The sequence below is a fragment of the Gavialis gangeticus genome, unplaced genomic scaffold (genome assembly GCF_001723915.1).
Source record: "Gavialis gangeticus isolate Ggan-Ray unplaced genomic scaffold, GavGan_comp1, whole genome shotgun sequence".
Lineage (NCBI taxonomy): Eukaryota > Metazoa > Chordata > Crocodylia > Gavialidae > Gavialis > Gavialis gangeticus.
In genome coordinates this window covers 15,914,909-15,927,801 of record NW_017729006.1, presented here as the reverse complement: position 1 = coordinate 15,927,801, position 12,893 = coordinate 15,914,909, and the positions used below count along the sequence as shown (strand labels likewise).

The window sequence follows — 12,893 nt, the reverse complement described above, 5'->3', positions numbered from 1 at the left end:
CCTCTGTCCGGTCCTCAGCGCGGCTTTGGAATCATGGCGGTGCTCCCCACGCTTGGAGCACTCTGATTGGCTGTTTCCATCAGCCAGTGAGAGTGCAAACAAAGCATTATGGACAGGCAGACAGACTTAGGCTTCTATAATATTAGAATACTTCTGTGTAGTGAGAGTCTTGTTCTGTGACTTTAGAGGAAATTCAGTAGAATTACTTGGTATTTACCTCCCTGTGACAGAGCAAAATTTTTTCATGAAAGTACAAAAGCATCAATAATGAATTAGTTGTCCTTGATTGCAATGAATGATGGTACTACTGGACAGCTTGCATCTCAATAGTAAGTGATTCAAAAATTCAGAAACAATCATTGGGAGATTGCCCATGTTTGTGAAGTGAATCCATTTTGTTTACATCGACATCCACTATTCTATCAGCTCCAGTTAAATGCTGACACATCTAGAGTAAACAGCCCCTCGCCCACAAATAAGAATAATTAAAAAAAACAGGTCTTTCTGCTGTAGTTTGAAATCTTTCACGAGCCATTTCCAGAACATATCTTCATTTTCTACATGTTCATCTCACCCTCTCTCATATACTGTTGGGTTTTTTTGATTACATCACAATCACTGCTGTTCTAACCAACAACTTAATTAGCCATTCCTTGTAGTCTCACAGAAGTTAAACTCAGTGCTACCTTTTCTACCATGTGCACTCCAATTCCCCATTATCTGTAGCTTCCACTCACTTATTTAAGCTACGTACTCATGTTAGTGATTGCCAGCTGAGATGCTATCACACTGAAATAGATATAAATTGTTTTGTTAGCAACAGCATAGGTGGCTGCAATCTCTAGCCTAACTTCACAGAGTTCTCTCTGCAATCCAATTAATTATTGTTCAAAACCCTACTAAAGAAAATTAAAGGAATACAAACTGCAGGTGCTCCCTGGTTGCCAGCAGTGTTTAAGCTGTTGAATTCTGCACATAAATGAACATCTGAAGAATGCTCCTCAATGTTTGACACAGATCAGAGTAAAACCCCTAAAGCCCCCCATGTGGCTACTCTCAGCAGCCTCTGGAAACATCAGTCATGTTTAAGATAAGCAAATGAAAGCAGCTGACTTACAGAGTGTGGCATTCCAACCTCTTGGCCTCAGTGACCTTTCCAAAGCTTTCATTTGCTTATTTGCTATTTCTGATATGCACAAACTGGACAGAAGAACTTTCTCATTATGTAAACTAGCTCTTGTGGAGATAGCAAGACCTCTGTTTTTTCTAGAAGGTGGCAGTAGAACTAGTTAAATAATATTTGTCCAAAAAATGTGTTATTAATAACATTATATTAGGTATTTTTCAAATGAATTATTTCCTGTATATTTTCTGGGAAGCTTACTGAATACAGCAGATCATTCACAAATGTAAATGCTGTCCTTCAACTCTGCTTGTACAGCACCTAACACAGTAGGACCTGGAAGTGCCACTAGAAGAATATATATATGTATATGTATATATATATATTCTCACACACACACCATCACATTTTTCTAATAAAATATTAATTGATAACTTCCTTCATGTCACATATCCTGCTCTGATTGGTGGGTACGTGTTGGATGCAGCAATCTGAATCGGTTATGGGTATTCTGCACATTTCCATTTTTGTTTGTTTGAATAATCCTACCATGTAACTATGGTAACTGCTACTGCCAAGATTCACTACAAATGAAAAGGGGGTGGGAATGGGGGAAGTAACCAAAAGATTGATGCAGTTCATGTGAAAACTTGCCTCAGAGGCAACATCTTAGCAATCTGCAATGCTTGGTGTAGGTACTACTTTGTAATAAATGCGTTTAAATAATACATTTGTGGCAGACATTTGAAAATATATTTCTGCCGAACAATGGAGAATTGGATTTAGTCCTGGGATGCAACTAAATGAATATTTTAAAACATCGGAATGTGTAGATGCTACAGAAAATTTAGTAAACTATAAGGTATATATTCCCTTCTGGATACACAAGGCTTTAACTGCAGAACTCCTACAGCTTAACATAAGGAGATGAGGCCCTAGCACCAAGATGAAAATAGATCCCTGGATGTTGGCCAGGAACACTATGAATGATATTAGGAAACCTCTGTTACAGCTGATGACTTTATATATGAAAATTGCAAGAGGTGCATACAGTGGCTTGATTTATGTCTTCATTAAAACACTTGTCCTTCAAGCCAACACCAAAATTTATTAGAATTAACAGGGTCTTAAAATTGGAATATGCATGATAAATTAATGCAGTTTTGATCTTCTGTAATGAAAAGTACAGTGCGACTGGCATCCTTAACTTCCCTGTAAAAAAATTATACTGCATGCCACAGAAATACATCATATCAGCATGTTCAGGAAGGCGAACACAGGAATATAGATAAAACCTCATTGACTTCTAAAGAGGTGTTTCAAAAGTTAATTCCAAAATTACGGTAATTGTTTTTGGATTTTTGTTGGTGATATCTTTTACTGGACCAATTGCATGGCTGGGACAAAAGACTGATGCAGTTCATATGAAAACTTGCCTCAGAGGCAACGTCTTAGCAATCTGCAACTGCTTTTAATTTTTTTCAAGCCTACAGAAGAACCCTTGTCCCTCCTGCATTTCAGTGTTACCAGGGTGCTTGAGTTACTCCAGATGGTACTTTACAAAAAGGGTAACTTTCTCATTTTCACAAACAAGTGTATGACTGCACTATACATCGAGAAGTTGTATTTTTAGGATCCTATAAGCTTTGCTTGTCTTTGATATAGAAACAAGTACAAACAATGAGTTAGAAAAAGCTAGAAAGAAAGAAGATGGGTACATGTAGACATCAGTGACTTATAGAAACAACAGGTAAGAACAGCAAGATGGGCAGAATGAAAAAAATCGGGAGAGTGAAAGAAAAATAACTCAATGAAAGCTATTGCTACTGCTCAGTGAAGAACTAGACAGAATCTTTTGCCAGGAGTGGCTGAGCAGTGCAACAGACTCAGCGGAGATAAGGTCAAGACACCCTTTCTGTAATTTTTCAAGTCAGGTCAGCTATCAGGCCCACATCTTCAAGGCAGCTCAGCATGTTGGACACTAAAATCTTTTGAAAACCTGTCCTTGTGTGTTACCCCTGGGTGCAGGCTCTTATTTGGTACTAGGGCTAGGGCAAGACATTCAAAAAGCCTCAGCATTAATTGATTCAATCTTTGCAGGTTAATTTAACTTTGCTAAGTCAGTTTTGTAACCAGACAGATATCCCAGAAATGCAGGGACATGCCTGCAGTGGCCAGGCTAGAAGCTGGAGGGCACTAAAGCAGCCTTCCCTTCCCTTGCACAGAGATGAGCAGAGGGGGTATGGCCAGGCTCTGGCAAGACGCTGTGATTAGGCAGGGGTTCCCCACATCCTGAGCAGCCCAGCAGGGAATGTTTATCGCCCCAACTCAGTGTTTATCACCCAATTAAGAAAGCAGAGGGCCACTACCAGCTATCTGTTGCTTCTGCCTTTGTCCTGTGTGCCACGGCTCAGAGGTAGCCAGCTGTGGTCTGCTAGCTAATGCTGAGAGGTATCTGTGAGAGATGGGGAATGCCTGCGTAGTAGAGAGTGTGGTGGGGGGAGCAGGCAGGCCAGGCAGTTGCCTACAGAGACTGCCAAGCTGCCAGGAGCAGAGGGGAGGGGCCAGCCCTGCTGTGGAGCAGAGAGCCCCACCTAGCCCAGAGAGCATGCCGGGATGCTGGGGGAGTCTGGTTTAACTGAAACCAGTAAGGGGTCTGGGACAGACATTGCATAAGCCGGTCTGACCCAAATCAGTTAAGTCTGATACTACATTCAGCCGGGTTTATCTCAAATCAGTTCCAGCCATTCCCAAACTGGTTTATCTGCACTGAATGTCCATTCTGTTACATGTGTAAACCATTTCTGACCACTTAAACTGGCTTATATGTAATGTCTGTCCCTAACCTAGATGGCAGCTGAGTTCTTTTGAAAAGCCAACCCCAACTGCAGGTACTAAGCTCTTGAAAATTTGGCCTTAAGAGGTTAGTTAGGAACCAGGCACTAGTGGGGTGACATAGGGATTTGTAATTACAAAAAGCAGAAGGAATAGACTGGCCAAGGCACAATTTTTCATTTTCACTAAGTGCCCTGGACTCTCCCAGAAAACATTAGGCCTGTGCAAAGTGGCTAGTATTTGCTTCAGGTTCAGATTCGGCCGATTCAGGGGACAGTGATTCCATTCGGTGATTCGAATCGCTGTCCCAAATCAATTTGGCGAAATCTGATTAAAAGATTCAGTTGCTGCCGAATCTCCGAACCATGCAGGCCCAACCCCTGCCCGCTCTCGCAGCCCCGGCAATGGCTGCCCCACCTGCCCCAGCTCCCAGCACTTGGAAAAAAATAGCCTTGGCTCACCGAGTGCTGCCGGGTGGGGGTGATCTCTGCTGACCCCACTGCCCCACGCTGTGTGGGGGGCTCTACACGAGCCCCTCAACCCCCCATATCCCTCCCCCATGGCTGTTCCACCTGCCCCAGCTCTGGCCTGTTAAGAACCCCCCCCAAAACCCTGGATCCTGGCCATCATGGGGCTATCCCCACACCATGTTGGGGGCTCTTCCATTAGCCCCCCAAAGCCCCAAGGCTGCTGCAGGAGCCAGTGAGTCCTGGTGTTTTTCTCGGGTTTTTTTCTTCTTAAAGGGCCGGAGCTGGGTTGGGTAGTGCAGCTGTGGGGGGACTGGGGAAGCAAGGGGGGTTTGGAGGACTCGTGCAGAACCCCCCACACAGTGTGGGGCAGTGGGGGGCAGCAGGGATAACCCCCTTGCCTGGCAGCACCCGGTGAGTCAGGGCTTTTTTTTAAAGCACTAAGAGCTGAGGCAGCCATGGGGAGACTGAGGAAGTGGGCGGGGTTGGAGGGCATGGGGGAGCAGGCAGGGGATGGGGCCTGACAACTGTCCCCTCCCCATGATACCCTCCCCTGCCCCCTACTCACCAGCTCCAAGTCTGGGTCCAGCTCCCTGCGGCAGCCACCGAGGTCTGCCCGAATCACCGAAGCTCTCCGAATCTTTTCCGAAGATTCAGAGAGCTTCAAATCAATTTGGATCTTTTTATTGGTCCCCTGATTTGATTTCGATTTGGACATTCGGCCACCAAATTGAGCCAAATCGCCTTTGAATCGAATCACCACCCAAAGCTTCTCACAGCCCTAGAAAACACACCTCTCCATGGTAAATGTTCTGAATTCCAGGAGCTTGTGAACCCTGAAGGTAGCTGAAGTAATGAACACACATAAGCATCCCCTTCATTTCTTTTTCTCCCTCACTGTGAAAGCTTCTGAAATGAAGACGAGGTTGTGCTACAAACAGAATAAAAAAAAGCAATTTTTCACTTCATTGGAAGGACTGTTCTCAGTGTTTTCCATTTCCGGTTGCCAGGCACACACAGGGAGGCAGGCAGGCTGACTGAGTGCTGTTATGAAACTTCACTGGTTTTTAAAACCTTTTTTTTACTATTTTTTTCAGATTGATTTAAATTGCAATAGCTAAAGAACTACTGATTTACAGCAAGTGTAACTTATGGTTGGTGCATTCAAATCCATGAACAAGAGGAATGTCTAAACCATGCAAAAACATATTGCTTTCCAAAGAAACATTAATAATGCATCTGTAGATACTGAGACCTGCAAGCTATTTAGAAAGATGGAGTATGTATGCAATATGTTCATAAGGAGGGCAGATAAATAACCTTGGTAAATTCTTCTGCTATACCTTAATTTCCTAAAGCTTTCTGATTAGTTAAAACTGTTCTGATGATCAAAGATTCCTCTAACCGTATTATTATTCATCTGCCAGAAACTATGAGGTCAAAACAACTAATGCCATTACACATCTCCCATCACACAACTTTACCTCATGCTTATTATTAACAAGGGGCACAAGAGACAGCCCTAACAGATGTCTACTATATTATCACAAAGTCACTAATAAGAATCTGCAAATTGAACCAGCTAAGTACAGACATTCAAAAAGCCTGAGGCGGAATCAATCTAAGTTACGTGGCTTTCTGTAAGCGGCAAAGTTTAGGTCGGCAGTGAACAGAACACACATTTGCCTTTTGTGGGGGGCGGGGGACAAACCTTAGACCACGTTCTGCCATTTTTAAACAGTCTGTATGTGCTGGATCTCTGTTCTGTTATGGGTATAGACTAGTTTCCGATAGCTTTTACCAATAGAAGTGTATGGTCTGTACCTGGCCTAAAAGTCAATCTGAATTTTTCTCTTTACATTATCTTACCAAGCATTTCAATGCTTTTTATTTTGTTTCCATAAGGTCTCCGTAGTAGTAATATTAGACCTATCCGAAAGCTGGAACTTGCCTTATACAGTCATATTTTAAATATTTTTATACTCGGAGTAGATAAAACAAAATGTCATAAAACTATTTGACTCATTTAAAAATATTTTTTCTATATTATAGGTGGAGTGGCCCCTTGTGATGGCGAGACGTGGGGGATAGAAGCGTTCTTGACATTCTTTCAAGACAGGAAAACCACAAGTAGGTTAAACAGGTTATGTGGTAAAATACACATCCATGGGGAGAGGCAGAAAAAAGAAAATGTGCCACTTACAAGTCCTACTGAAGCACTATTTTGATGATCTGTGTAGAACATAGGTCTTGTGCTGGGGTGGATTTTATTATTCTGTAAATAATGCTCCCATTACAAATAGATGCCTTTGTACTGCACACCCACACACATGCTGAAAATGAGAAAACAGCGAATGACAACATGGTTGCAAGCAAGGAGGTGGCAATGGCTTAGAGGTTAAGCTGAATGTGATCTTTCTCTTCTCCCTGGATTGAAAGGTGTCTTTAATCCCAAATCTCCATCATCCACAGAACTGAAAGGCTGTGCACGCATCACTCTGTGTTCATATGCATCCCTTCTACTGGACGAACTAAAGAACTAGATTTCCCCTCTCCCCTTCTAGAGGGGGAATCTCACAAAGTTTTCAAACCAATCTTATCAGAAATGGAGAAGTAGGGCTACATCAAGGAAAGTAGGGCTTGAAAGGACCTCAGGGCTAGGGACAGACATTTAAAAAGCCTGAGCCTGAATTGATTCAATCTTTGCAGTTTAATTGGTAGGCTAAATCAGTTTTGTAACCAGACAGACATGCCTGCAGTGGCTCAGGCTAGAAGCTGGGGGGTGCTGAAGCAGCCCTCCTTGCTCCTGCACAGAGATAAGCGGAGGGGGGCATGGCTAGGCCTTAACAGGACACTGTGATTAGGTAGGGGTTCCCCCCCACCGAACAGCCCAGCAGGGAATGTTTATCACCCCTAACTCAGTGTTTATCATGCCATTAAGAAAACAGAGGGCCACTACCAGCTATTTGTTGATTCTGCCTTTGTCCTGTGTGCCACGGCTCAGAGGTAGCCAGCTGTGGTCCGCTAGCTAATGCTGAGAGGTGTCTGTGAGGGATGGGAAATGCCTGCTTAGCAGAGAGTGGGGAGGGGAGGGTGGGGAGCAGGAAGACACTGCTGTTGCCTGCAAGTCTCTGCGGAAGCTGCAACCATGGAGCAGAGGGGAAGCCCTGCTGTGGAGCAGAGCGCCTCACCCAGCCCAGAGAGCATGCCGGGATGCTGGGGGAGTCTGGTTTATCTTAAACCAGCATAGGATCTGACATTGCATAGACCAGTTTGAGTCAAATCAGTTAAGTCTGATACTACATTCAACCAGGTTTATCTCAAACCGGTTTCAGCCATTTTCAAACTGGTTTATGTCCACTGAACACCTTTTCTGTTACAGATTTAAACCAGTTTCTGATCACTTAAACTGTTTTATGTATAATGTGTATCAGGACTGTGCAAAACAGCACTGTTCCACTTCGGCTTCAGTTTTGACGGAACAGTGTTTCATTTTGAGTTTCATTTCATTTTGTTGAAACTGTTTTGCGGTTTTGACGTTTTGCCCATAGACTATAATGGGAAAGCATGAAACTGCCCATAACTTTGTAATTTCTAGCCTAGTTTGGATAAAACTTGCAGGGATGATAGCCCTGTCTGAGGGCATGAAGACTGCCACATTTAAAGGAGATAGGTACAGAGGTTCCTGGGAAACTGCACCTCAAGGTGTTGATAAGCAAAACTGTCACCTCCTGGAAGCGGCAGCCTCCTGTCATCCGGCAAGCAGATCCAGGGGCCTGCACCCCTGGGAGGGCTGCAGGGCTCTGCCAGACTCCTCCCAGGTGTGCGGGGGGCCCCCGATCTGCCTGCCACATCACAGGAGGATTCTCCTGGGACCAGCACTGGGCGCAGCCCTCACACAGCACCAGGAACTTTGGTGCTATCACCCGTCCGAGGTGGCAGGACCAGCCTCCTGTGATCTGGCAGGCAGATCAGGGGCCCACCCATACCCCTGGGAGGAATCTAGCAGAGCTCTGCAGCCCTCCCAGGGATGCAGACCCCCAGTCTGCCTGCCAGATCACAGGAGACTGCTCCTGCCACCTGGGATGGGAGACAGCACCAATCTTCCTGGCACTGGGTGCAGGGTGCGCCCAGTGCTGGTCCCAGACAGCAGGAGCAGCCTCCTGTGATCCAGCAGGCAGGCTGGGGGCCCACACCCCTGGGAGAGCTGCAGGGCTGTGCCAGAATCCTTCCGGGCAGCGTGGCCCCCAGATCTGTGTGGGATGACAGGAGGCTGCTGCAGCTGGCTGGGACTGGCGCTGAAGCCAAGCCCGGCTTCAAAACTCAAAAAACTTTGAAACATTTTGAGTGCCCCTGTTTTGTTTCAAAGCTCTTTCAAAGCCTTTTGCTTCATTTTGATTTCACTGTTTCAAGCTTGACACACATCAAAACAGCTTCGAAACAAAACACCCAGCGAAATTTCGCACAGCCCTAATGTCTGTCTCCTAGCCCAGGAGGTCATCTAGTTCAACTCCCTGCTCAAGGCAGGATCATCCCTGGCCACACCATCCCTGTCTAATCTTCTCTTGAAAATTCCAAGGGATGGAGTTCTTGGGTTCATCTGGCTATGAATTTATTTTTAATATTTTGCTTCTATCCTCTGAAAAGCAGAATGTCAAATATAGATCAACTTGAGAGTAACCTGTGCTCACTCTATAAATCAGTGTATTTTTGCATGTAAGCACATTGCATGGGGTAGTAAGTTACATGAGAATCAAACCAGTTCCCTTCTAACTTTCCCCTTGGGTTCATGAAGATGCCATATTGTGTGGTGCTAAAAAAATAAACCCAGCTGTTGCACAGATCCAGCATCTTCTAGATGAGAAGGAACTTTTCCTGTGCACCTCCCATCCTCTGGCATTTTCCCAGCAGTCACTTAAGGGTATCAGCAACATTTACTCATGGGGGACAAATTTCTGTGAGGACTAAACAGCAGATTATTCACCTAGGAAATTTAATTTTTAGAAGATAACTACTGGGAGCCAGTTTTAATTTTTCATCCATTTTTCACACTTGCTCTAATAATCTGAATATTTCTAAAAATATAAGCAGAAGGATGGCATAACCGATGCCCATTAATAGAAAAATAATTGGCTTAAATGAGCTACACATTCATATGCACAAAAAAAAATGGCCTGACAATTCTTTTGAGAGTTACAATATTTTTAGCCATATGGTATTTTTGAGCAATTATTGTGACTATTTATTAAGTGCCAACTGTGTGCTCAGTGCTGTATTGAGATACCAAGATAAAGACAGACCCTGACCCAAAGGGCTTGCAGTTTAAAAGCCAGACGCACGGAAGTAGGACATATTTAGAAATCAAAAGACAAGAAGAATGCAGATATTTTGCATTCTCTTCTATGACACGACCACAGAAGGATCACACCAGCATAGACCGATGCTCTGGTGGTATAAAGCTATCCGAATGGTTTAGAGCAATCCTCAGGTGTTTCTGCTTTATATCACAGGACTGGCTGGGGGCACATGGTACCAGCCCAGAAAAATACAGTTTCAAGTTGGGCTCAAGGTCAGAACAGATGCAGTGGGCACATACTCCAGGGTCCAGTGCCCTGTTACTGTATCTTGCAAATACTCCCCTACCATGGGCTTGCTGCTTTAAATAATCAACAAACATCTCCTTCCCCTTTAGCTTACTGATCCCTTCCTTATCCCACTCCTGTTGTACCCACCCTTCCCAGTCATTCCACAAATCAGTCACTAATTCCCTCAGGGCCTGATTGCTCTTTCTGTATGGCAAAGCTGGTCCCTGTCTCTCTCCACTGCAGACTTCATTTTCAATAGCTGTCAGTGCAGCCGTGTGCAGAAGAGACTGTAATGTGATTAACTTTATGCTTCACATCCTTGATGAAAGAGGTAGGTCCCAGGGTAGGGATTTGGCACAAGGCTCTCAGACATCCATGGGCTTCAATCAGGAAGGAGAATGTTTCCTTCTTGAAATGGCAGAACGGACTGCTTTGAAGGAGGTGAAATGGCTGGTTGCTCTAAAAACGTGGTTTTCAACCTTTTTTCATTTGTGGACCCCTAAAAAAATTCAAATGGAGGTGTGGACCCCTTTGAATTGTAAGCATAGGTATTCACATAGTTGTGACTAATCATAGTCATCTTTCACAGACCCCTTAGACAGTCTGCAGACTGCAAGGGGTCTTTTGGACTACTGGCTGAAAAACATTGCTTTAAGGAAAGTGCCAAAACCCAACTGGTAATGAAGTCAAAAGCATTCAAATGGGAGAGAACTGCTCCACTCTACCTATAAGGGCAGGGAAGAACAGATCGTGAGCTGGGGAACCTTCTTCTCTCTTCCCCTCCCACATGATTCTTTAAAGTTGAAATTATTCCTCTTATTTGCAAAGAGACAGCAAGTGGCTTTCCCTGTAAGCATATTCTTATTGCTGTCCACTTGTCAGGTGCTTTCATTGTTTGTGATCTTCATCTCCCGTTTTTCTCTTTGACATCTTAATTATAGTGTCTGCATGTTAATTGTTAATGCCCTCAGCCATGAGAAGCTGTGATTCTGTAATGAACGTGCAGCCCATATAGGAGGCTGTGACATCCGATGCTTTACAACATATTGCAAAATCATCACTCCCTTTCCCAAGGGAGACTCACTTCAAGAAACAAGGACTTTTTCAAATGCATAAAGAATCAGAAACTTGATGTTAAAGTAGTGAGAGATTCTTACTGCCTGGCTGCAAGAAAAGCCCTAGGATTTACAACATAGACTTATTATAACTGGAAACCCTGCTGGGTTCCATACACTTTAAAGAAAAGTGCTGTTACTTACATTCTATCATTCACTCTGAAACAACAATAAGATGTGATGTAGGGTCTTGTGGAGACGCACATATTGTCAACCTCTTTTAAGCACCTTTACACTGATTTATAACTAGCAACAACACTGGCTATCATGCTGCTTAGACCAATATTCTTCAGGGCAGAGAGAGATTTGCTTATGCCCTTCCTAGCAGCATGGAAGTTCTCCAAGTTGAAAACTGCAGTGAGAGTCTACCGAATTGCTCAATTTCCACAGTCAATCTGTGTAAATTTTTACCTCCATGTGCAGAGCACCCATCAGACTTATGTATGTATATGTATTGAGTACTGCATTAGTTAGAGAGCAATCTACATGCCACAGCTACGTAGAGTAAGAACAGGACATAGATAACGCTGCCAATAAATGGACCACCACAATATTTTTAGAAGGCATCTGCAGTGCACTGAATTCTTCTCTAAGAGACAGACACTGTTCTCAGGCTGATGTGAATCATTCACCCCAAATTTTGCATGGTAAACAGACCCAGTTGCATAATTCACTCTAGGGAAGCAATGCAGGACAGGGGTCCAATCAGACTGCAGTATCTCCACCACTAGAAGTATTTGAGTGAAATTAAACTATCCCCTCTCCCACACAGCATATCAGAAATCTCCCTAAAGACCATCTATTTTTTAGGACGAAGGACCAAATTGTGGCCTATCGCATGAGCCTGAAACAGAGCAGTTATAGGACACGATGACTAGGTACACGCATTCAAAAAGCCTGAGGCAGAATCAGTCTAAATTATGTGGTTTTCTGTAAGCAGTGTAGCTGAGATCAACAGTGAACAGAACACACATTTGCCTTTTGGTGGGGCGAAGGCAAACCTTAGACTAGATTTCATCATTTTGGTGGGGTGCCTTTTGGTGAGGAGAGGGCAAATCCTTAGACCAGATTTCACAATTTTTAAACCAGTCCACGTGGGCTGAACTTCTGTTCTGTTACAGGTATAGACCAGTTTCTGATCGCTTATACTAGTTAAAGTATAACATCTGTACCTGGCCCAAATCTCCCCTTTACTCCTCTGGTAGGAGTATTTTTGTACCAATTTTGGTACCAATGTTGTAACAAAACAAACAATACATGGGGCATGAGTTGTGGGGGAGGAGGGGAGAAGGAGAGGAAGAAGGTGATAGCAGCCTTCCTGCTGTCATCATGTCACCTGTGCATGTGGGGGTAGGAATGGATAAAACAGGGCTGAACCCTGGCGCCACTCCTCCAATGCTTATCAGCATATCAAGGGGCTAACGCTGAGTCAGCTACAAGGCTAGCATAGAGTATGACCCATTTGCCCAGGAGAACTGAAAGAACTGAGAGGAAGATTGTGACTCAGTCAAAAAGAGGCATATAGGGTAGCGCAAGAGATCTAACATATATGAGGCTCATGGAAAGCTCTGAAGAAGTCTCAGCTGCTCCCAAATAATTTTAAAAGTGCTAAACAGAGACTCCTCCCCTCCACTTTCTTTTATAAAATGCTAGGCTGGAGTCTAAATTTACTTTTCAATTTCATCAGAATCTAAATTAATGTTTGCACAGTGCTCTGAATATATACTGTACTGCATAAATAATAAGTGTGTATTATCATCATCACAAA

The 12,893-nt window shown here is 43.9% G+C and overlaps 1 protein-coding gene across 5 annotated transcripts in view; it reads right to left on the bottom strand.

Annotated features, from left to right (window-relative positions):
- Positions 1-12,893, bottom strand: part of TMEM108 (transmembrane protein 108) — a 331,954-nt gene that overhangs the window by 117,957 nt on the left and 201,104 nt on the right. The window lies entirely within an intron of this gene.